The 21,795-nt window shown below is 42.5% G+C and overlaps 1 pseudogene; it reads left to right on the top strand.

Moving 5' to 3' along the window:
* The first annotated feature begins 298 nt into the window (after positions 1–298).
* Positions 299–21,151, top strand: LOC144489224 (SWI/SNF-related matrix-associated actin-dependent regulator of chromatin subfamily A member 5-like; annotated as a pseudogene).
* Positions 21,152–21,795: the final 644 nt, after the last annotated feature.

Here is a 21,795-nt window from a genome sequence, read left to right on the forward strand (position 1 = left end):
AAGTGAAATCTCAATTACAGTGGGAATGTTTTAATAGCACCACAGCAGAGAGGGGTGTCTTTATTATTCTTTCCCTTCCACACCCAAATGTTACTCAGTTGCCCAATTTACAAATAACAGGTGAAAGGCTGCTTTCCAAAGACACGTACTATTACGCCTCAATAAAAACAAATCTGCAGCCCCCACAAGGAGAACTGCAGATTGACTGCAGATTAAATGAGATGTGTTTGCACACTCTTGTCACGTTAATTCTCAATGCTTTATTTTCTTATGAACATTTATTTTTCTTGTTCGACAGATTTGATCATCTGCTGCAACAGACCGAGCTTTTTACCCACTTTATCCAACCTGCTGCACAGAAAACTCCAACGTCTCCTTTAAAGATGAAACCCGGGCACCCTCGATTAAAGAAAGATGAGAAACAGACGCTTCTGTCGGTTGGACAGTAAGATATATTCCAGGCAATGTGTTTTTGGATTCATGATGCAAATTCTGAGAGATTTCAACTTGGAAAGTGTTCCTGGCGTTTGAAGGGCCAAAGAGGCGTTAATGTTGGGGTCAAAGTCGGATGGTGGAAGTAAAGCTTTCATTCCTCCTTGAGGTTTTGGGGCCTCGGCTTTCAGTGATTTGGATATAACTCTTTACTGCTTCATCCATATTTGCAGACCTAGGTTAGGAGCAACCACAAATTGGGATCATATGATGGAGTTGCAAAGAGGGCACAACCCAGTGAGTGGTCAAAGCTGTGGCAAATGTAGTTCAGTGTGGAGAAGTGTGAGGCCACCTACTTTGGAACTGAGAAAGGCAACTCTAAGTGTTTTTCGACAAGAGAGGTTAGTTGTGGAGGAGCAAAAGAGATTTGAGTTTCCATATATACAAATAACACGATATTACTGCGCTGTTACAAAAGATAATGGAATATGCTAAGAGGAAGATAGCATTTATCTCAAAATAGATTGGGATGAAAAAATGAGGAAGTTGTACAGAGCCTTGCTCAAACCTCAGCTGGAGAACTGCCTTTTGGTTCTGGGCAACGAACCTCAGGAGAGTAATATTGGTCTGGCACCGGAATGCTATCTGGTCTTAGTGTCAGGTTATGAGAACATAACATGTTCCGTAAATCTGGCTTTCATTCCGTTGAGTTCAGAGTATTAAAGAGTGACCAAATTGAGGTGTTTAAAATGATTAGGGGATTTGATAGGGTAGATACAGAGACTAATGTCTTTTGAGGGAAATCTGGGTTCAAGGGGGCACATCTTAACATTAGAATGAGGTTAGTTAGGATTGAAAGTGAGGGCTATTTCGTTCCACTTGGTGGAAAGTTCTGCCCCAAATGGCTATGGGTGTTAAATTTTCTGAATGGATTTTTTTCTTTGTTGGCTGCACTATCAAGTGATATGAAGCAACAGCAGGCATGATTTAATTGAATAAACAGATGTCTGAGGTTGCATGGCCTACACCTTTTCTCTGCCTTTTTAAAGTTCAAACAGCATCTTAGTCACCAAGTGTTCAAATATCCTGCATCCGTATAACAGGCGTGGAATTCCTGTCAACCTTGCATTAAAAACACTGATGTTCTTAAATTTGCCACATCTATGATTGAAGAGTCTGTTGACAAGTATTGGCACAAAAGATTACACATGTGTAATTACCGAATTAAATTAAAAAGTACTAATATGCTGTGTAGCTTACCAGGGTCTTGGGAGAGTATTTACATAACAATAGATTTCAAAGTTTATGTTTGGAATCAACTTTAAATTAAAACAATGGCCATCTGCATGAATTGCAATTTTGAATCTTAGTTCAATAACATGCTGTACGCAGGGCATGGTGGCACAGTAGTTAGGGTGGCAGTGTGGCAGTGGTTAGCACTGCTGCCCCACAGCGCCAGGGACCCAGCTTCGATTCCCGGCTTGGGTCCCTGTCTGTATAGAGTTTGCACATTGTCCCCATGTCTGCGTGGGTTTCCTCCGGGTGCTCCGGTTTCATCCCGCAGTCCAAAGATTAGGGTTAGGTGAATTGGCCATGCTAAATTGCCCCTTTGTGTCAGGGGAACTAGCGAGGGTACATGCATGTCATTATGGGGATAGGGTCTGGGTGGGATTGAGGCCGGTGCAGACTCCATGGGCCAAATGGCCTCTTTCTGCACTTTAGGATTCTATGTACTAATCTTCACCACAAAAGTGATGCACAATCTCCAAAATAATTTGTACGGTGCTGTTTATTCTGAAGTGATTGTGGATTTGAAATTGACTGCACTAACAGCTCTTATAAAATGGTTTGGAAAGTAATAGTAACCCCTCGCACAAAACAATTCACTTTTAATTCTTAGCTATCGGCATCGTCGTACGGAACAGGAAGAGGATGAAGAGCTACTGTCAGAAAACAGCAAGACAACCAATGTCTGCACAAGGTTTGAAGAATCCCCATCATGTGCGTAAAGCCATTTTATTCTTTGTTCCATACATGAGTTAATGTAGCTCAGTTTTCACTACCTTTTCCCAATTGCTTTCACATTTTCAGTCACCATTCATCGATGTGCAGTGTTCAATTTTGTCAAAATTTGACTTGTGGGACATTTGAGACTGTTGTAATTAAATCTCCAAAAACAGCACCTCCCGTTCTCCTGGTTTAATTGGCTGTGTTTATTGGCAGAAGGGGTCTTTTTAATGGAACAATCTACTAATGCTGCCAGACACCACGGACTCACTCCAGCCTAACTTGTGATCTGACATCATATATTCTGACTGGATATTGTCGATATTGAGTATTTTGAGGTCAGATTCAGCATTAATAAAATGCAGGGTAAAGCTGAAAGATCTCCCTCATGCCAGTATGACATGTGTTTCATATATCAGCCTTTCACCTTGGTCTTTGTTTTGTTCAGCTTTGCCCTCTCAACCAGTGCTCCCAAGGAACTGAGTTGAAACTGCTCCAACTTATTTTTTATGGGGTCCTAGCAGCCATTTTAACATGTTAGTGTGCGCCACATGAAAAGGAACCATCTGTTTTTATGAGGAAAAATTGGATTATCATACAGATTGCGTACATGTAACATGCTGTCCTATTGGTGTTGAGAATCATGTATAATCAGTTCCTTACCCTATGAAATGGTGAGCTGAATGATCTGTTCTCCCAAATGGCATTTCCCCAATCAAAGAACAAAGAAAAGTACAGCAGAAGACAGGCCCTCCAGCCCTCCCAGCCTGTGCCAATCATGATGCCCTTTCTAAAATAAAGAAAAACCCTTCTGTCCTTATTTGGGTCTGTATCCCTCTATTCCCTCCCTATTCATTTACCCGCTGAGATGCCTCTTAAATGTTGCTAATGTGCCTGCTTCCATCACCTCCCCTGGTAGTGCATTCCAGGCATCCACCACTCTGTGAGAAACTTCCCCCACACATCTCCCTTAAATTTTACCCCTCTCACCTTGAACCTGCGCCCCCTTGTAATTGACACTTCCACCCTTGGAAAAAACCTTCTGACTATCCATTCTGCCTATGCCTCTCATCATTGTGTCCACCTCTATCAGGTCTGTCCTTAGCCTCTGTCTTTCCAATGAAAACAATCCTAGGTTATTCAACCTCTCCCCATAGCCAACACCCTTGAGACCAGGCAACATCCTGGTGAACCTTCTTTGCACTCTCTCCAAAGCTTCCACGTCCTTCTGGTAGTGTGATGACCACAACTGCACGCAATGCTCCAAATACTCATAACATATTCAAAATCCCAGTAATGTCCATGCAATGATTTCTCACAAAGCAGTCAAAGCCCAGTAAACTGGTTCCTCACCATCATTCCTTCTCTCTGCCCTCCCAATCTTGCTCATACTTGCCTTAGTGAAGTTTAGGTGCTCTGTTTAACAGTTTACGTTTCTGTATATACTTTGGCCTTGTTTTATTGGTCAATTTAGCTGCTATAGAATGGTAGTAGTCGTGGTGAAAATCACCACCTTTGTTTTGGAGCCTGCGTCTGAACGCTGACATTCTTCATGCAAACATTGAGACCCTAATACCAAATGGATTGTGCTGCTTGCTTTTTGTTGTCTCAAGCTGTCATGGTGCTTTCAGTTCAACGGTTCCTGAAACAGTAATACTTTTCCTTTTGGTCATGGCACTGATTTCATTTCCCCTTGAGCTCTATTCTGTGCAGACTCTTGCAACGGTTGAAGGCTCTAAATGTTTGGGGTCTCTTCCACAGATGTAAAAGGAGGGAAACTCCGCGACTATCAGATCCGTGGACTGAATTGACTGATTTCTTTATCTAAGAATGGCATTAATTGTATCCTGGCAGATGAAACGGTATGAATACACATTGATTGCAGACATAACAATTGTTTGGTGTCGGCATGTGAGATGTTTAGTTTAAAGGACTTAATAAAATCAATGTCTCTGTAGTGTACTGGTTATCACCTTCGCCTCACGTGAAAGGCTCCCGGTTCAAAACGGGGCGAAGCATTCATTATATGTATTCAAGAGGCGGCTCGGTAAAGCACTTGGGGTGAATGGGATCAAAGGTTAGTGGGGGGGGGGGGAAGCAGGATGAGGCTATTGAGTTGGAAGGTCTGCCATGATCGTAATGAATGGCGGAGCAGGCTCGAAGGGCCAAATGGCCTCCTCCTGCTCCTATCTTCGATGTTTCTAAGTAGGGAACAAGTATCTTCTCCCGGATGTTCGAGGGTGTACCATTCAAAGATTAGCGGAAACCTGGAACGTTTGTTTTCTCCTACTTCCTGCCAAAACCTAGCTTTTTATTTTATAAAAAACTTGAGGCATGGTTTGTGTGGACATGCCAAAACTGAGACGAAGGTTTTTGTTAGATTAGTGTGAAGGGAAATGGAACCAAGGCAGATAAATTGAGTTACGAAGTAGATAAGCTATGATCTAATTAAATTGCAGAACAAACTTGAGGGGCCGAATGGTTTCTTCCAGTACATTTCAGAAATGCTTCAGGACAACACTGATGAAAAAAGTCTTTGATTCTAAGATAATTAATTGTTTTACTTTGTTTAACAGGGTCTCGGGAAGACTTTGCAAACTATTGCTCTTCTTGGGTACATGAAACATTATAGAAACATTCCTGGACCTCTCATGGTTCTTGTCCCAGTCTACACTGCACAACTGGATGCTTGAGTTCAAAAGATGGATACCGACTTTTCGAGCTATTTGTTTAATAGGTGACAAGGATCAAAGGGTAAGAACTGTGTTTTATGTTCCCAAAAATACTGTTGGAAAATACAGCTGATGCATGGACTTTAATTTGAAAATGCATTGCACGTTGTGGAAGTAATCCGTGCAGTGCTTGTTGGATCTCCTGCCATATGTTGGCCGACCCCAGTGGGAAAGTACAACTACCCTTGCTGCCCCAGCATCGAAACAAGAAAAAACAGCCAGGATTCTTAAAGCTGGTTGCTATCTCGACATCTGTCATTTACCAAATAGGAATTAAGCAATCCGCAAGCACTTGCTGTCAAAACTTGTGTGTGAAAAAGCTGCATGGGTGAGGTACCAAAGGACAGACAGCATCTGTTGGGTAAGTTGCGAGAGAGTCAGTTCATTCACGGGGGAGCAAGATTCTTTTTACAACTAAACACTGACCCATGAACCACAACGGAACATTTTGGAATACCTCCCAAAGGTAGGGGAGTCAAACTCGAGGTCATAGGTTTAAGCTGAGAGGGAAGAGATACAAAAGGGTCCAGAGGGGCAACTTTTTCACTGAGGGTGGTGAGTGTCTGGAACAAGCTGCCAGAGGTGGTAATAGAGGCGGGTACAATTGTGTTTTTTAAAAAGCATTTAGACAGTTCGATGGGTATGGAGGGATATGGGCCAAACGCGGGCAATTGGGACTAGCTAAGTGGTTTTAAAAAGATCAGCATGGACAAGTTGGGCTGAAGGGGCTTTTTCAATGCTGTAAACCTCTATGACCTTGTTTAAATTGCTGAATAAATAACCACGAGCATTGCAGTTGTGTGAACAAGCACTTTGTGTCATAAAAGTACAATAAATGAAGGACTCATCAAACCTGGGATACAATTTTAATAAATTTAGACTTAACAAATTGAAACGTTGTATTTGGCCATTGTTCAATCTTTTATATCAATCCTGCCTTTCACTGGATTGAATTTACTTTTGTCGACTCTCTCAAAAACATGTTTTCAACATGCATGCGGAGAATGGATCTGTCGCCAGTGTTAACGGCAGCCCTCAATGTTCCTTGAGACTGGCTTTGGAGATCAGCTTTTCCTTGCTCTGCGTAACTAAAATCCGAGATTTGCCACGCAGACAACTTTTGAGTGTAAATTTGCAAATATGTTCAATTATATAGTAATTTATTGCTCTCTCCTTGCTTTGTAACACTCTGGGCGGGATTTTCCAGCCCCATCAGTGGCAGGGAAAATCGTGTGCTGGGCTGGAACATCTTGAGGTGATGGCACAGTGGTTAGCACTGCTGCCTCACAGCAAGAGTTTTAACAACACCAGGTTAAAGTCCAACAGGTTTATTTGGTAGCAAATGCATTTCGCTTTCGGAGCACTGCTCCTTCGTCAGAAGGTTCACAGTCCAAAGAAGTGCAGGTTAGGTTGATTGGCCATGCTAAATTAACCCTAGTGTCAGGGGGGGTTAACAGGATAAATATGTGGAGTTACGGGAATAGGGCCTGGGTGGGATTGTGGTCAGTGCAGACTCGATGGGCCGAATGGCCTCCTTCTGCACTGTAGGGATTCTATTCTATTCTATTCTAACTAATACAGTCCCATAGATCCTGTAGTTAAAATTCTACATCTATAAGCCACAAGATTCCGATGGACTGAGTCCGCTCCAGTAATAGGAGATTTCATCTTCTGGAGTACAGAGAGGGAGAGCTGGAGAAAGATCGAGGAGGCCATGAAATAGAAAGAAAGGGAGAGAGGCGGTGAGAGACAGACAGAGCGAGCTCCGGACAGAGAGGGATTCTATGGTTTGGAGAATAGGGCCTGGGTGGGATTGTGGTCGGTGCAGACTCAATGGGCCGAATGGCCTCTTCCTTCACTGTAGGGATTCTATGGTTTGGAGAGTTGCCAAGATCCAATTGCCCTTTGGCCGCTCTCCACCTTTGCCTGTCCTGCCCTTGACGCTGCTCACTGCTGGCGGGGCTGGAAAACCCCAACGTCAGTGTTTTATTCAGCTAAATTTGTCTGATTAATGGCTGTGATCAGAACTGTTTCTGCTGCATCCCAATTGTATTCTGGAAAAAAAAAAATTCTGGTGTTTGGAAAACTGAAATGTAACCCACTTCTTACTTTATCAGGCAGCTTTCATCAGAGATGTCCTCCTTCCTGGAGAGTGGGATGTCTGTGTGACGTCGTATGAAATGCTCATCAGGGACAAATCTGTTTTCAAAATATTTAATTGGCGATATCTGGTTATAGATGAAGCCGACAGGATCAAAAATGGGAAACCCAAGGTAAGTGTGTTTTCCCTTCATTGTCTCTGCTCTCTTCCCCATCCCGTCCATTACCACCAGAGTTAATGGCTACCATTGTAGTGAATGCTACATTTTCTGCCTCATCTTCAGGTGAATTGGGGAGAAACGCAGGCTTGATTTGTAGCATGGGGGCATGAGCAGGGGGCAATATGGTAGCTCGGTGGTTCGCACTGCTGCCTCACAGCGCCAGTGACCCAGGTTCGATTCCCAGCTTGGGTCATCGTGTGTGTGGAGTTTACACGTTCTCCCCGTGTTTGCGTGGGTTTCCTCCGGGTGCTCCGGTTTCCTACCACGGTCCAAAAAAATTGCTGGTTAGGTGCTTTGGCCGTGCTAAATTCTCAGTGGACCGAAGTGTGGCGACTTGGGGATTTTCAGAGTAACTTCATTGCAGTGTTAATGTAAGCCTACTTGTGCCACTAATAAATAAAGTTTAAAACTTTGTAAACCATGTGTCACATTCTCGGTTATATATCATGGAGTGAGGTTTTTTTTGTGGAAGGTGCAGTTATGTGTGGGACCAAACAGAAAATGAGGCACAGAAGGTTGCGGCACACTGTTCCCCTGGAGAGGAGAATGCAAAGACGGGCTCAGACGGAGTGGCAAAGAACAGTAAAAAAGAATTCAGTGTGGATGGAAGTGACTGTTCTTTGGTGAATGAGATAACGAAGGACAGGAAGCTTGGAACAAAAGGTTGGAGCGAAATCCAGGAATAGAGATTTTGAAATGAAGGAAAATGATACATTTTGAGTACTAATGGTTAATGTAATTGTTATTTGCTGCTTTCACTGTTCCTTCGCACTTCCATCAAAGCTTTAAGAGCTAAATTAAAAGGGTTATTTATTGTCACAGATGGAATGTGAATCTTGAGGAAAAGAGCGCTTTAATCTCACAATCCAATGCAGACAAATCATTTTTTAAGTTAAACTTTATCAGTGTCACAAGTCGGCTTACATTAACACTGTAATGAAGCTACTGTGAAAATCCCCTGGTCGCCACACTCTGGTGCCTGTTCGGGTACACTGAGGGAGAATTTAGCACAGCCAATGCACCCTAACCAGCATGTCTTTCGGACTGTGGGAGGAAACCGGGAGCACCCGGAGGAAACCCACACAGACATGGGGAGAAAATGTAGACTCCACACAGTTATCCAAGCCAGAAATCAAACACTGGTCCCTGTTGCTTTGAGGCAGCAGTGCGAACCGCTGTGCCATATTCAACCAAATTACTCCAGGGGTTCAGAAACTTCTGGGAAAGTTATTGCACCATCAATTATTGAGGCTCGATAGTTAATCTCTGGGTTTTAACACTAGTGGAAAAGTGGAGTGGAAATATTTGAATTGAAAATCAAAGATCAGATCTGCTTATTCAGACCGGAGAGTGCTCTTGTTTTAAAAGCTTTTTAACCAGCTGCTCCTTCCACAACCATTGCTTTTTAACCAGCAGCCGCTTCCACAACCATTGCTTTTTAAACAGCTGCAGCTTCCACAACCATTGCTTTTTAACCAGCTGCTCCTTCCACAACCATTGCTTCGATTTGAAAGAAATGCCATTCAATTGTGGACGGCTCTGGAAGTTTCCATATTCCAGTCTTGCAAGTTATAGATAACCGTTTGTAATCTTGATGTACTATTTTTGTTAAAGTAAGAAAAGCTATGTTTCTAACTGAATGCCTTACTGCCCATTCTTCCTGTGTGGGTGTCCTGTTGCTTGTTACAGAGATGGGAGTAGGTGGTCCAAGGGAAAAAATGATTTTTTTCCATGTTAAATTGCTCACATGCCGACCAGCTGAAACTGATTTGCAATTGTTATGAGCAGCTGTGCATCTGTTTTATGATATCATTTGTGAACGATCTAATTTGGATGCTACCTTTTTAAATTGCCATTCTTGTTCTTCGAGTGATAAACAACGTAATAATTGAAACCACTGGATGTGGCGTTGATGGAAGTAACACAAGATGCTAAAACGTTTGGGGTTGGCATGACTGTAGCCGCTTGTTGTTCTTTGCAGGACTTTGATTCTTGGTTTGACACAAACAACTGCTTGGGGGACCAGAAGCTCGTTGAGCGATTGCACATGGTAAGCTTCTTATCTTATCTGTATTCTGATGCTGATACGTCATTAAAATGCAAAGTTATTTCTGGCCCATCGCCCTCAGAAATATTATTGAAAAAGTTGTATATTTGTGTGATGAAGTGATGTGCCTTGAGAGTGTTTGGGGCTAATTTGAAGAAACAGCAAGGTTTCTTTTCTTCATTTACTGGGTGTGGATGTCGTTAACTAGACCACCATTTATTGGCCATCCCAAGTTGCCCATCAGAAAGTGGTGGTGAGCTGCCTTCTTGAACCACTGCAGTCCCTGAAGTTCTAGGTACATCCACAGTGCTGTTAGGGAAGGAGTTCCAGGTTTTTTGACCCAATGACGGTGAACAAGCAGCGATATGTTTCCAAAGTCAGGATGAGGAGTGGCTTGGAGGGAAACCTCCAGGTGGTGGTGTCCCCAGGTACCTGCTGCTCTTGTCCTACTAGGTGGCAGTGGCTGAGAGTTTGGAAGGTGCAGCCTAAGGAACCCTGGTGAATTCCTGCAGTGCATCTTGTAGATGGTACACACGGCTGTCACTGTTCATCGATGGTGGAGGGAGTGAATGTTTGTTGAAGGGGCAGCAATCAAGTGGACTGCTTTGTCCCGGATGGTGTTGAACTTCATGACAGTTGTTGGAGCTGCAGTCATCCAGGCAAATGGACAGTATCCATCACACCCCTGACTTATGCTTTGGATCTGGTGGAGAAGCTTTGGGGAGTAAGGAGGCGAGTTACTCACCGCAGGATTCCTGGCCTTTGACTTGCCCTGGTAGATTTAGAACTGTTAATTCATTGATTAAAAATGTGATGGCAAAAACTGAGGATCTATATTCTACTAAATGTTTATCTTAGCGGTGTTAAATTTTGAGTTACTGCGTGTGAATTACAAATTAATTTGACTTTTATGAAGTGATAAAGAACATAAGAACATAAGAAATAGGAGCAGGAGTAGGCCATCTAGCCCCTCGAGCCTGTCCCGCCATTCAATAAGATCATGGCAGATCTGAAATGGGTCAGTTCCACCTACCCGCCTGATCCCTCTAACCCCTAAATCCCTTACCGATCAGGAATCCATCTATCCGTGATTTAAGCATATTCAACGTGGTAGCCTTCACCACTTCAGTGGGCAGAGAATTCCAGAGATTCACCCTCTGAGAAAAGTTCCTCAACTCTGTGCTATATTGACCCCCCTTTATTTTGAGGCTGTGCTCTCTCGTTCCAGCTTCCTTTCTAATTGGAAAGAATCTCTCCACCTCTACCCTATCCAGCCCCTTCATTATCTTATAGGTCTCTATAAGATCCCCTCTCAAACTTCTACATTCCAACAAGTACAAAGCCCATCTGCTCAGTCTCTCCTCATAATCAACACCCCCCATCTCTGGTATCAACCTGGTGAACCTGCTCTGCACTCCCTCCAACGCCAATATATCCTTCCGCAAATAAGGGGACCAATACTGCACACAGTATTCCAGCTGCGGCCTCACCAATGCCCTGTACAGATGCAGAAAACATCTCTGCTTTGATATTCTATCCCCCTCGCGATATAGGCCAACATCCCATTTGCCTTCTTGATCACCTGTTGCACCTGCAGCCTGGGTTTTTGCGTCTCATGCACAAGGACCCCCAGGTCCCTTTGCACAGTAGCATGTTGTATTTTTTTTCCATTTAGATAATAATCCAATTTGCTATTATTTCCTCCAAAGTGAATAACCTCGCATTTGTCAACGTTATACTCCACCTGCCAGATCCTCGCCCACTGACTCAGCCTGTCCAAATCTCTCTGCAGACCTTCCAAGCCCTCCACACGATATGCTTTTCCACTTATCTTCGTGTCGCCAGCAAACTTTGTTACCATACACTCAGTCCCCTCCTCCAGCTCGTCTATATAAATGGTAAATAGTTGAGGCCCCAGTACCGATCCCTGCGGCACGCCACTAGTTACCATCCGCCAACCAGAAAAGCATCCATTTATTCCGACTCTCTGCTTCCTGTTGGATAGCCAATCCCCAATCCACGCTAACACCCTACCCCCAACTCCGTGTGACCCAGTCTTCTTCAGCAACCTTTTGTGAGGCACCTTATCGAACGCCTTTGGGAAATGCAAAAACACTGCATCCACCGGTTCCCCTCCGTCAACCGCACTAGTCAAATCTTCATAAAAATCCAACAAGTTCGTCAAGCACGACATTCCCCTCATGAATCCATGCTGCGTCTGCTTAATCGAACCATTCTTATCCAGATGGCCTGCTATTTCTTCTTTAATGATGGATTCCAGCATTTTCTCGTTGCCACCACTTCTTGCAGACATGACTTACCTGCGATCCACTGGAATTAAGTGGCGGCTCTATTCGTGTAACGAGAATGGTTTCTGCCCAGTCCAGCTGCATCCCACTTAGAATGGATTAGTAATGTTAAAGGGCACAAAGCTAAATGATCATTTACCAGGTGTTCTTGCATTCAGTAAATAGTGCTTGAAGTAAACATGGCATTTAAGGCTCTGGAATAGGCAACTTAGAAATTGATGACACGAATAGATAATTATTGCCTTTCACTCGATGTAGGCAACTACCATAGGTGTTTTTAATTAGGGTGGACATTTAACCCAGATCTGAATAATTTGAATCACTTCAGATATTACATAATATGGTGAAGGGGGAGAGATTTCTTCAGCTTCATTTACTCTCAATTATTTTTTCTGTGGCCATATATTGAACTCCTCAGTTGACCTTGGTAACAAGGCCCATTAGGCATCCCCACGGGCTGTTCCAATTGCTGATCCCGACCTTGATAAGAGCATTTCAATTGATGCTGGATCTCCAGTAGAACTGCTTCCTGATCAGGAAGACTTGCTAAAATAAAGTGTTTTTGTCACATTTTGGGAGGTGCAGGGCAAGGGAAATAGAATAACGTTTATTTGCTGAAATGTCTATCCACTATTTCAGAAGCTAAAATGGATTGGGGGAGAGGAGGAATGGTAGGTTACAATTACTCGGATTTATCTCCTCTTCTGTTCACACTACAAGCTCCATTTCCTAACCATTCACTCCAAACCTCTGTCTGGTTCCTGTCTGTCTGAGGCTTCACCAAACCCTTTGCAATTGTGATCTCCTAATTGAGCCTGAACTACATTTCCAGCCCGTATTCTCAATATTACCAATACCACCACCATAATATCGCCCGCCCTTGTTCAAACCCTTAATTAGCACGAGGTTTTCCTAAACAGCCTCCCACCTTGCACCACGTGGAAGATTCGATTCATCAGAACTGCTGCTGACATGAACCAAGTTCTGTCCACTGCTCCATTTGTGCATCGCTGAAGGTCAACTTTCAGCTGTTTAGCCCAAAGCACTGGAATTATTTCCCTAAATCTCTCTGCCTCTCCAGCTCATCCTTATTTAAAACACTGCTTTAAAAACTCCTTTGTCACCTCTCAATGGGTTTTCTGGGAGCTCGGCGTCAAATTTGTCTGATGATTGCCCCTGTGATGATCCTGTAGACATCTTATTATCATAGAATCCCTACAGTGCAGAAGGCCATTTGACCCATCAAGTCTGCACCAACCCCACATATTTACCCCGCCAATCCCTCTGACACCAAAGGTTTATTTAGCATAGCCAATCAACCTAACCCGCACATCTTTGGAATGAGGGAGGAAACCGGAGCAGACACGGGGAGAATGCACAAACTCCACACAGAGAGTGACCGGAGGCCAGAATTGAACCTGGGTTCCTGGCGCTGTGAGACAGGAGAGCCAACCACTGTGCCACCATGCCACCTATGTTAAAGGTGTTGTAGAAATGTACATTGTTGAGGAATGAGGAAAGTGAATTTAAGGTTACTATCCCCTTAACCCCACTTAGTTACCCCACTAACCTACACATCTTGGGACACCTAAGGGGCAATTTAGCATGGCGAATCCATCTAACCTGCACACCAGACTGAGGGGGGATATTGGAGCACCCAAAGGAAACCCACGCAGACACGGGGAGAACATGTAAACTCCACAAAAACAGTCACCGAAGGCCAGAATTGAAGCCGGGTCCCTGGTCTGTGAACAGTAGTGCTAACCACAGCCACCATACCGCCCTGATCTAGTATTGTGCAATGAGGCAGGGTTAATTGGTAATCTCATCGTGAAAGATCAACAAGCAAACATTCATTTCACAATTGAATTCCATATGATGTTCTGCAAGTGGCATATTTCCACAATCATAAACAAGAATCCTGTCCCTATCTAATTGGCTTCAAGTTTGAGAGGAGAGCCTGCTAAGGTTGATAGTGAACATTGAAAATGTTGAATTCTTTCTTCAAATGTTTAACAATGAAATTGGGAAATAAAAGCTCTGCAAGAAACACCCATCTGTGGCTTATTGAGAGCATTAACGATTATGTTACGTTAAGAGAAGAGGCTTATCGTATGACAAGGAATAGTAACAAGCTTGAGGATTGGGACTGTTTTAGAAACCAGCAAAAGGCCACAGAAGATTGATTAAAAATTGAATATGAGGGTAAACTATAAGAGCTTTTACAAGTATATACAAAAGAAGGTCACCTAGTTACAGGAAGGAAGTAAATAAGGTAGAAAGAGTGCAGAGAAGGTTCACAAGGATGTTGCCGGGACTTGAGAAGCTGAGTTACAGAGAGAGATTGAATAGGTTGGGACTTTATTCCCTGGAGCGTAGAAGAATGAGGAGAGATTTGATAGAGGTGTATAAGATTTTGATGGGTAGAGATAGAGTGAATGCAAGCAGGTTTTTTCCACTGAGGCTCGGGGAGAAAAAAAACAGAGGGCATGGGTTAAGTGTGAAAGGAGAAAAGTTTAAAGGGAATATTAGGGGGGGCTTCTTCACGCAGAGAGTGGTGGGAGTGTGGAATGAGCTGCCGAATAAAGTGGTAAATGCGGGGTCACTTTTAACATTTAAGAAAAACTTGGACGGGTTGATGGATGAGAGGGGTGTGGAGGGATATAGTCCAAGTGCAGGTCAGTGGGACTCGGTAAAAAATGGTTTGGCACATACAAGAAGGGCCAAAAGGCCTGTTACTGAGCTGTAATTTTCTATGGCTCTATGGTTACTGAATTTTCTCATAAAGGGTTGGATTCCAAGGTCTGATCTGTTCTGTTGCTGAATAAAGCTGTTGACAAGCTAATCTGAAGTTGTAGGTGTTTTCATGAAGTGAACATTCAGCCCACACCTGTAGATGTGCTTCAACCCATGGCTTGTTCAGCTGTTTTTGTTTAGCCTGTGCTTCAGTCCACAGAACTGTTCAGTGCAGCTTTTGTAACATTGCATTATTTTGCTTGACCTTCTTGGGCATCATCAGTGTGTAAAAAGCATGTATTCTCACCTGAATTAGGTATTGAGACCCTTCCTCCTCCGACATATTAAAGCTGAGGTAGAAAAGAGCCTGCCGCCAAAAAAGGAAGTCAAAATGTATGTCGGCCTGAGCAAAATGCAACGGGAATGGTGAGTGCACAACTTGTGAATCTTAATGTGTTGCATTGTGAAGTATGGCATCATCTTGCAACAACTCATTGAAATTGTGCTGCACTTCAATCAACAATTAGAGCATTTGTAGAACTAAGGGAATAGATTCACCAGTGTAAGCGAGTGTGATTTTACCCAATGCATCAATAATAGGCTGACTCCCTACTATTGACCATCTTGCTTCCGTCTGATCTGTAAGATTTTTGTGTTTGGAATTCTAACTTCCCTCAATCATTTCAATTATTTTTTACCCGAAACAGAAGATCATAATTGAATTCAGACTGGACGATTGCCATTCAAGTGTGATTATTACAGTGCTTTCAAACTACTTTGCTCTCAGCTTTGGACTTTCTTCTTTCAAACCCCAATGCAGCCCATTATTGATACCCACCTGATCAGGTACTAGTGAGGTGTTCCCTCCAAACTTATTAACCATGTCTATCTAGTTGGTCAAGGAGAACGCTGCAAAGCCCTTCAAAATGAGACTGCACCCGATGTAACACAATGTCATTGCCTCACGGTGATGCCAGGATCGCTGCCATAAATATAAAATAGTCACTCATAAATCAAACAGGAATTTAGGAGAAGATTCAAAAAAGAAAGTGGCAGAGTGGTTAGCGTGGAACTCACTACCACAAGGAGAGGCATGACATTGATGCATTTTAGGGAAGTTTGATAAACATAGAATAGAAAAAGAAATCGAAGGTGTGAGGAGACTCCTATCATGAACACTGATCTGGAATTGTTGATCTAAACGGCCTGTTTCTGCGTTACAAATACTTAATCCCAGAGTACTTCATATTGCTCGCATCCTAATGACATGAAAATGAATATTCCCATCCCTTCAAACCCTGGCCACCTGGAATGAATTGTACTTTATATCAAAGAACAAAATGTTGAGTGTGTATTAGTTGTAAGATATGGGTTTCTATATCTGTGAGGCTTAGATTGAGCACCCTGTTCCCTGGTAGGTGAGAGTGGTTGGAATGTGGATTCTAGACTTTGTCCGAGGCACCGAGAGAACAAACATTCATTTTAGGTTGTAATTGCTTTCTGTTGAGCTCCATTAAAAAAATGAATTTGTCTCCATGTTGGTCTGATGAGTTTTAATTATGGCCTTGCTGACAGGTACGCCAGGATATTAATGAAGGATATTGACATCCTGAAATCCTCAGGGAAAATGGACAAAATGCGTCTATTGAATAGACTGATGCAACTGCGCAAGTGCTGCAACCACCCCTATCTGTTTGACGGAGCTGAACCTGGCCCACCTTACACCACTGACACTCACCTGGTAGTTAACAGTGGCAAAATGGTGGTACTGGCCAAACTGCTGCCGAAAGTGAAGGAGCAAGGTCAGCCGCAGGCCTGGTCAAGGCTTTTGTTTCCCTTTCTGTCTTTCAATCTTTCTATAGGAAGGAGACATGGAGTGATTTGATAGTTTCGTGGATACTTGAGTAGCTCAGACGGGGTGGGGGGGGGGGGGGGGGGCAACATAAGGCATAAGGCCCAAATTAACGATTGCCAGGCCGTAAAGCGAAATGAACTGAAAATATTCAAAAATGTGTTATAAATTAATATGCAATAAACTCTGGAATCAGCAATGGTTTTAGTTATAGTAGGACAGGTAAAGAAGCCTCCTGAGATATCCTTGAGGAGATAACCAAACTAAAACACAATGCAAATTAAGTTTTTAGAATATGTTCAACAAATCTGTTATTAGAGAGTAAATATAGTAATAAAGTTCACGCTTTGTGAAATAGATGACATTGTCTCAATGGATTAAGAATTAGCTTAATGTTAAAGTTCCTATTTTGGGAGGATGTAGGTTTGGATTCAGATTCGATTGGAAATTCAAAGAGCATGCCAGTCACTCGAACTCGAATCCATGACCAAGTTAGTTGAGACTCTGGAGACCAGGAGGAATTGAACAAAAACTACTGTGTAGTCCGATCCATATATAAGGAAATCGGGTGGAGTGGAAAATCAAACATCCTGGTATATAGATTGGCTGTAAACAACCGCCTGCATGGTTATTTGTGCATTTCCGAGTCCGATGTCAGACTTTGTCATGCTCTGGAGCAGTACTGTACCTGTGCTGCAGACTGATCAAAAATAGAACAGGATTTTTAGTAAATGAAAGGGGTTTGTGATGTTTAGCCTTCGTAAGCACGCAAGGATTTCCACGACGATGTCTGCAAAATAATTTGAAAATGATCACTGATGACACCAATGGCAGCATTTGACCTGTGCAGCAAGGTACATCAGACTGCATGCTGTGATGTTTTGGGTTACAAATCAGCACAGGTTTTAATGAGTTAAAAATTGCTGAAAATACTCAACTAATCTGGTAGCATCAGCGACGGGTCAACTATGACTCTTCAGAACTCCCCCCTCCACAGATGCTGCCTGACCTGCTGAGTATTTCCAGAACTTTGCTTCCATCTATTTAGCTTTTATTTCACAAGTTTTAGTGACTGTTTAAAACAATAGTGTGTCTTGATCTGAAATAGCATCCTGTTTTAGTCATTCTAGCCTGCCACACGCCATCCACTGGGGCTGGGGGCTCCCAAAAACTGGCCGATTTAGCTTCAAATATTCTTCATGAGGAGAGTTGGATCACAGGCCTCTGCAATGCTTGATGCGCCGCATCCTCCTTCCGGGGGAATAGTTACAGGAGCCAAATATTCTGAAAATTGGGGGCTAACGTGTTGGGAGAAGGTGAATGGAATAATTACATGGTTTGGGATTGCAGCTATTTTTTGATTTGGGTTTAATTTTTGCTGCCCAAACTGCAGCACCGTCTAGAATCCACCTGGAATATAAACCCTTTGAAATCATTCCCATCAAACAAGGCAGCTGGGTCACATGGACAGTTCACATTGTATGAATTATAAAATTGGAGTTGGTTATGTGTGTTCATTTATGCCTCCTGTACTATAACTAGATTACTCTACATCCTGCATGTTACCACTGAAATTTCGTTTCCATTATCCACATCAGTAGATGTAGGTTTTTGAAGCATTTGTGTATCTGCGCTGTGTTCTTGGATACCGATCAACCGATCACCCTGATGAATGATCTTCTTTTCCACAGGTTCTCGGGTGTTGATCTACAGCCAAATGACCAGGGTGCTGGATATTTTGGAAGATTATTGTATGTGGAGAAACTACGAGGATTGTAGACTGGATGGACAGACACCGCATGAGGAGAGACAAGTATGTTTCTTGCCCTGTGCTTTCAAAACTGAGTTTGTTTGAGGAAAGTTCTCACCTCTTAAATTGATCTGAGGATCTATTATCTAAGTAAGAATTCTAGACTTAAGGTTACAAAACCGATTCAAGGTTTTCACACAAGAAATATGAATATTCAATTTGAATCTAGCATCTATTTGTATTTTTAAAAATGAAATTTTCCAACAATTAGTAAAAAGATTGGTCCCAATCGCTTGTTCAGTTCTGGGTTAAGTTTTCTTTCTCATCCCTCGAGGATTCTATTTCTGCTTTCAATAGTCCTGGGAGCTGAAAGTTTATCTTCATGTTAAGCACACGCGCTGGGGGTCTTGGTATAAATCTAGCCACGGCAGATGTAGTAATCCTATACGACTCAGACCGGAACCCTCAGATAGTCCTCCAATCTATGGTAAGTTACTGAGCGATTAGTTATTTGTCTTCTGAAAGCCACGTACTGTTGAATATATAACTATTGGAGCTGGTTTTAACATCCAAGTGCACTGATCAAGCGACATTTGGTATTTTACTGCCACTGATGCCCCCTCAAATCTTCCGTGTGTTGCTCCCATGGTTTCTTTAAAACTCCACTCGACTGAACTGGTGGAAATATTTCAGCAAAGGCCTTCAGTTTTCTTCTCTTTATTTGAATGCAGCGTGCGGTTGTTTTCAGAATTGGCGTGGTATGATTTCAGCTGACTGGGCATCTTGTTTCTCCTCACCAATTAACTTCCAAATCCAATTGAGAGTTTGGAAATGAAATCCATTTTAAGTTTCAGTAATGCTGAGGTGTCACTATAAGGAAATGCCTTCCCTGATTCAGTTTCACACAAAACAACTGATGCACGGATCTTAATGAGTGATTCGTGATTGCCTCGTGTACCAAGGGCATATGAATTCAAATACCACTCATTTGCGAAGTTTGAGTTAAAGTTTGCAGTGAGCAGCAAAAGGGTGCAGGGCTCCCCAATTGTTCAGCTGGTTCACTAATATGCTTCAGGGAAGAGCATCTGGCAGTACTTGACTCCAATCCACAAACACAGTGGTGATTCTAATTCCCCTCCAGTGTGAAGTGGCAAGTTTCTCAATTGCTTCATTGATCCACCAGACAGTTACTGGATTGCAATCAATGCATCTGAGAAATAATTAAATAGGTCCAGGTGCTTCCTTTGTTTTCCCCTGCTGCAACAATTGTTGATGTTGACTGAGTAATTAGAGAGGGTTAAAACATGCAGGAGATAGCCATCCAGACATCATATCTTTGCCAGCTTATGATCAGCTTGGAGATTTCTAGGAAGTTGATTTACTCCCTATCCCCATGTTAAGGTTTTGATAATCAGAGATTTTGTTTGAAATTCTTGGATTTCTTATTGTAGAAACAATGTTTGCTGGAAAATATATGAATGTGCTGTTTTTACAGCTGAATGTAGAGGAATGTTAATTGAAATTGTTGCTTGATTGTGTGGATCTGCCATGTAACTTTAATTGTGTTCTTTTTGAGGATCGCGCCACCGAATTGGTCAAACAAAAGTAGTCAGAGTATTCCGATTTATAACTGACAACGCTGCGGAGGAAAGGATAGTGGAACATGCTGAAATGAAACTTCGACTGGACTCTATTGTAATTCAGCAAGGTGGATGTTGAAGTTGTTTTTTTTTTGGGTGGGAACTGCGTGGGGAGGGGAGCACAGAGTCCTCAGTATATTTCGGTGCTTTGAGGTATTAACTTTAAATGGCATCGTTGAAACTTTGGGGTACCATGAGAAGTGTCAATCATTCCCAGCCTTCACTCCAGAATTTTATCTTGCATTCTTTTCTCCGGCTGAGTTATAGCACGGATGTTAAAACTTTGTGTTGGGGATTGTGAATGCATTGGATACTCCCTCACTAACCTGTTCTTTTTCAAATACCACAGAACATCTTAAAATTAAACTTCAGTATTTTCGCAGCTAACTTCTCTAATCGTCAATGATTTTAAAATGAATTATCATTACAATAGATGAGGACATACTACCTGGAACTGTGCAATCAGGCATATGTGTTCCTGACTTTTGATGAAATGGTCCTAAAAAATGCAAAACATTAAATCCCTCTGCAATCTTCCACAGAGTGTGAACAGCCAGTTAAAGTACGCTGTGCAACAAAGTGGGCTCAATAGTTCCCACTATAGCCCATGAGTGTCTATTTATTAACATGTGAACCCGTCTCTTGCATTACTACAAGTTTAATGCCCTCCATACCAGGGTGTTGCCTGGTATGGAGGGCATTAGCAATGAGCAGACGTTGGAGAAACTTGGTTTGTTCTCGCTGGAACGACGGAGGTTGAGGGGCGACCTGATAGAAGTCTACAAGATTATGAGGGGCATGGACAGAAGGGATAGTCAGAAGCTTTTTCCCAGGGTGGAAGAATCAATTCCTAGGGGGCACAGGTTTAAGGTGTGAGGGGCAAGGTTTAAAGGAGATGTATGAGGCAAGTTTTTTACACAGAGGGTGGTGGGTGCCTGGAACTCGCTGCCAGGGAAGGTAGTGGAAGCAGATATGGTAGTGAGTTTTAAGAGGCGTCTAGACAAATACATGAATAGGATGGGAATAGAGGGATATGATCCCCGGAAGGGTAGGGGGTTTTAGTTCAGTCGGGGCAGCATGGTAAGTGCAGGCTTGGAGGGGCCGAAGGGCCTGTTCCTGTGCTGTAATTCTCTTTGTTCTTTACAATTTCTTAACATCGAGACTGAATTCTTTCAGGAAGGTTAGTCGATCAGAATCTCAATAAGCTGGGGAAATATGAAATGCTGCAGATGATTCGTCACGGTGCTACCCAAGTCTTTGCTTCTAAAGAGAGCGACATTACAGACGAAGATATTGATGCTATATTAGAGAGGGGTGAATGTAAGGTAAAACTAACATCAGGAACGGGAGTGCCCCTTGCTCTGCTATTCCAATCCTGCAACTTCATGGCTCACCTGTTCAATACTCTTCTTACAATGCTGCTGCAATATTTTCATCGGCACAATAAGTGTCACTTAATCTTCATCTCATAAAGTTCTGCAAACTGAGTATCAAAAGCATTAAATGCATTGTACTGTGATGGTTTTGTTCAGTCTCTTTTACTTCATACTATTGTCATTGTGCCAAGAGGAGATGATTAAACAATTGGATTAAACCTTTAATTTCAGCTTTTGAATTGTTTGTGTTTTACAGCAAAATGTTTTTTTTTTGAAGCCTTTATTGTGGCTTTTGACAAAACGATTCATCTGTCTTGGTGACGTTAGGGCCATTGAATCAATCTTGCAATGCTAACGTAAAGTGTTTAGCTGGCAGCTAATACCCAAGTACAAATGTATATTCTGAAATGGTTGTCATAGGCTTCGCACATCAATATCTTTGGTGCTAACAAATAATTTTGGTGTTTATATTCATTGCATCACTGGAACTAGTTTTCTATGTAATCGGAATTACATTATCTAAAAGCTAAACTAAAGTACCATTATTTGAAATCTCCTTGGTTTTAAATACGATGCTATTGCAACTTCTGAAG

This window comes from Mustelus asterias, unplaced genomic scaffold, assembly GCF_964213995.1.
Source record: "Mustelus asterias unplaced genomic scaffold, sMusAst1.hap1.1 HAP1_SCAFFOLD_2019, whole genome shotgun sequence".
Classification (NCBI taxonomy): Eukaryota; Metazoa; Chordata; class Chondrichthyes; order Carcharhiniformes; family Triakidae; genus Mustelus; species Mustelus asterias.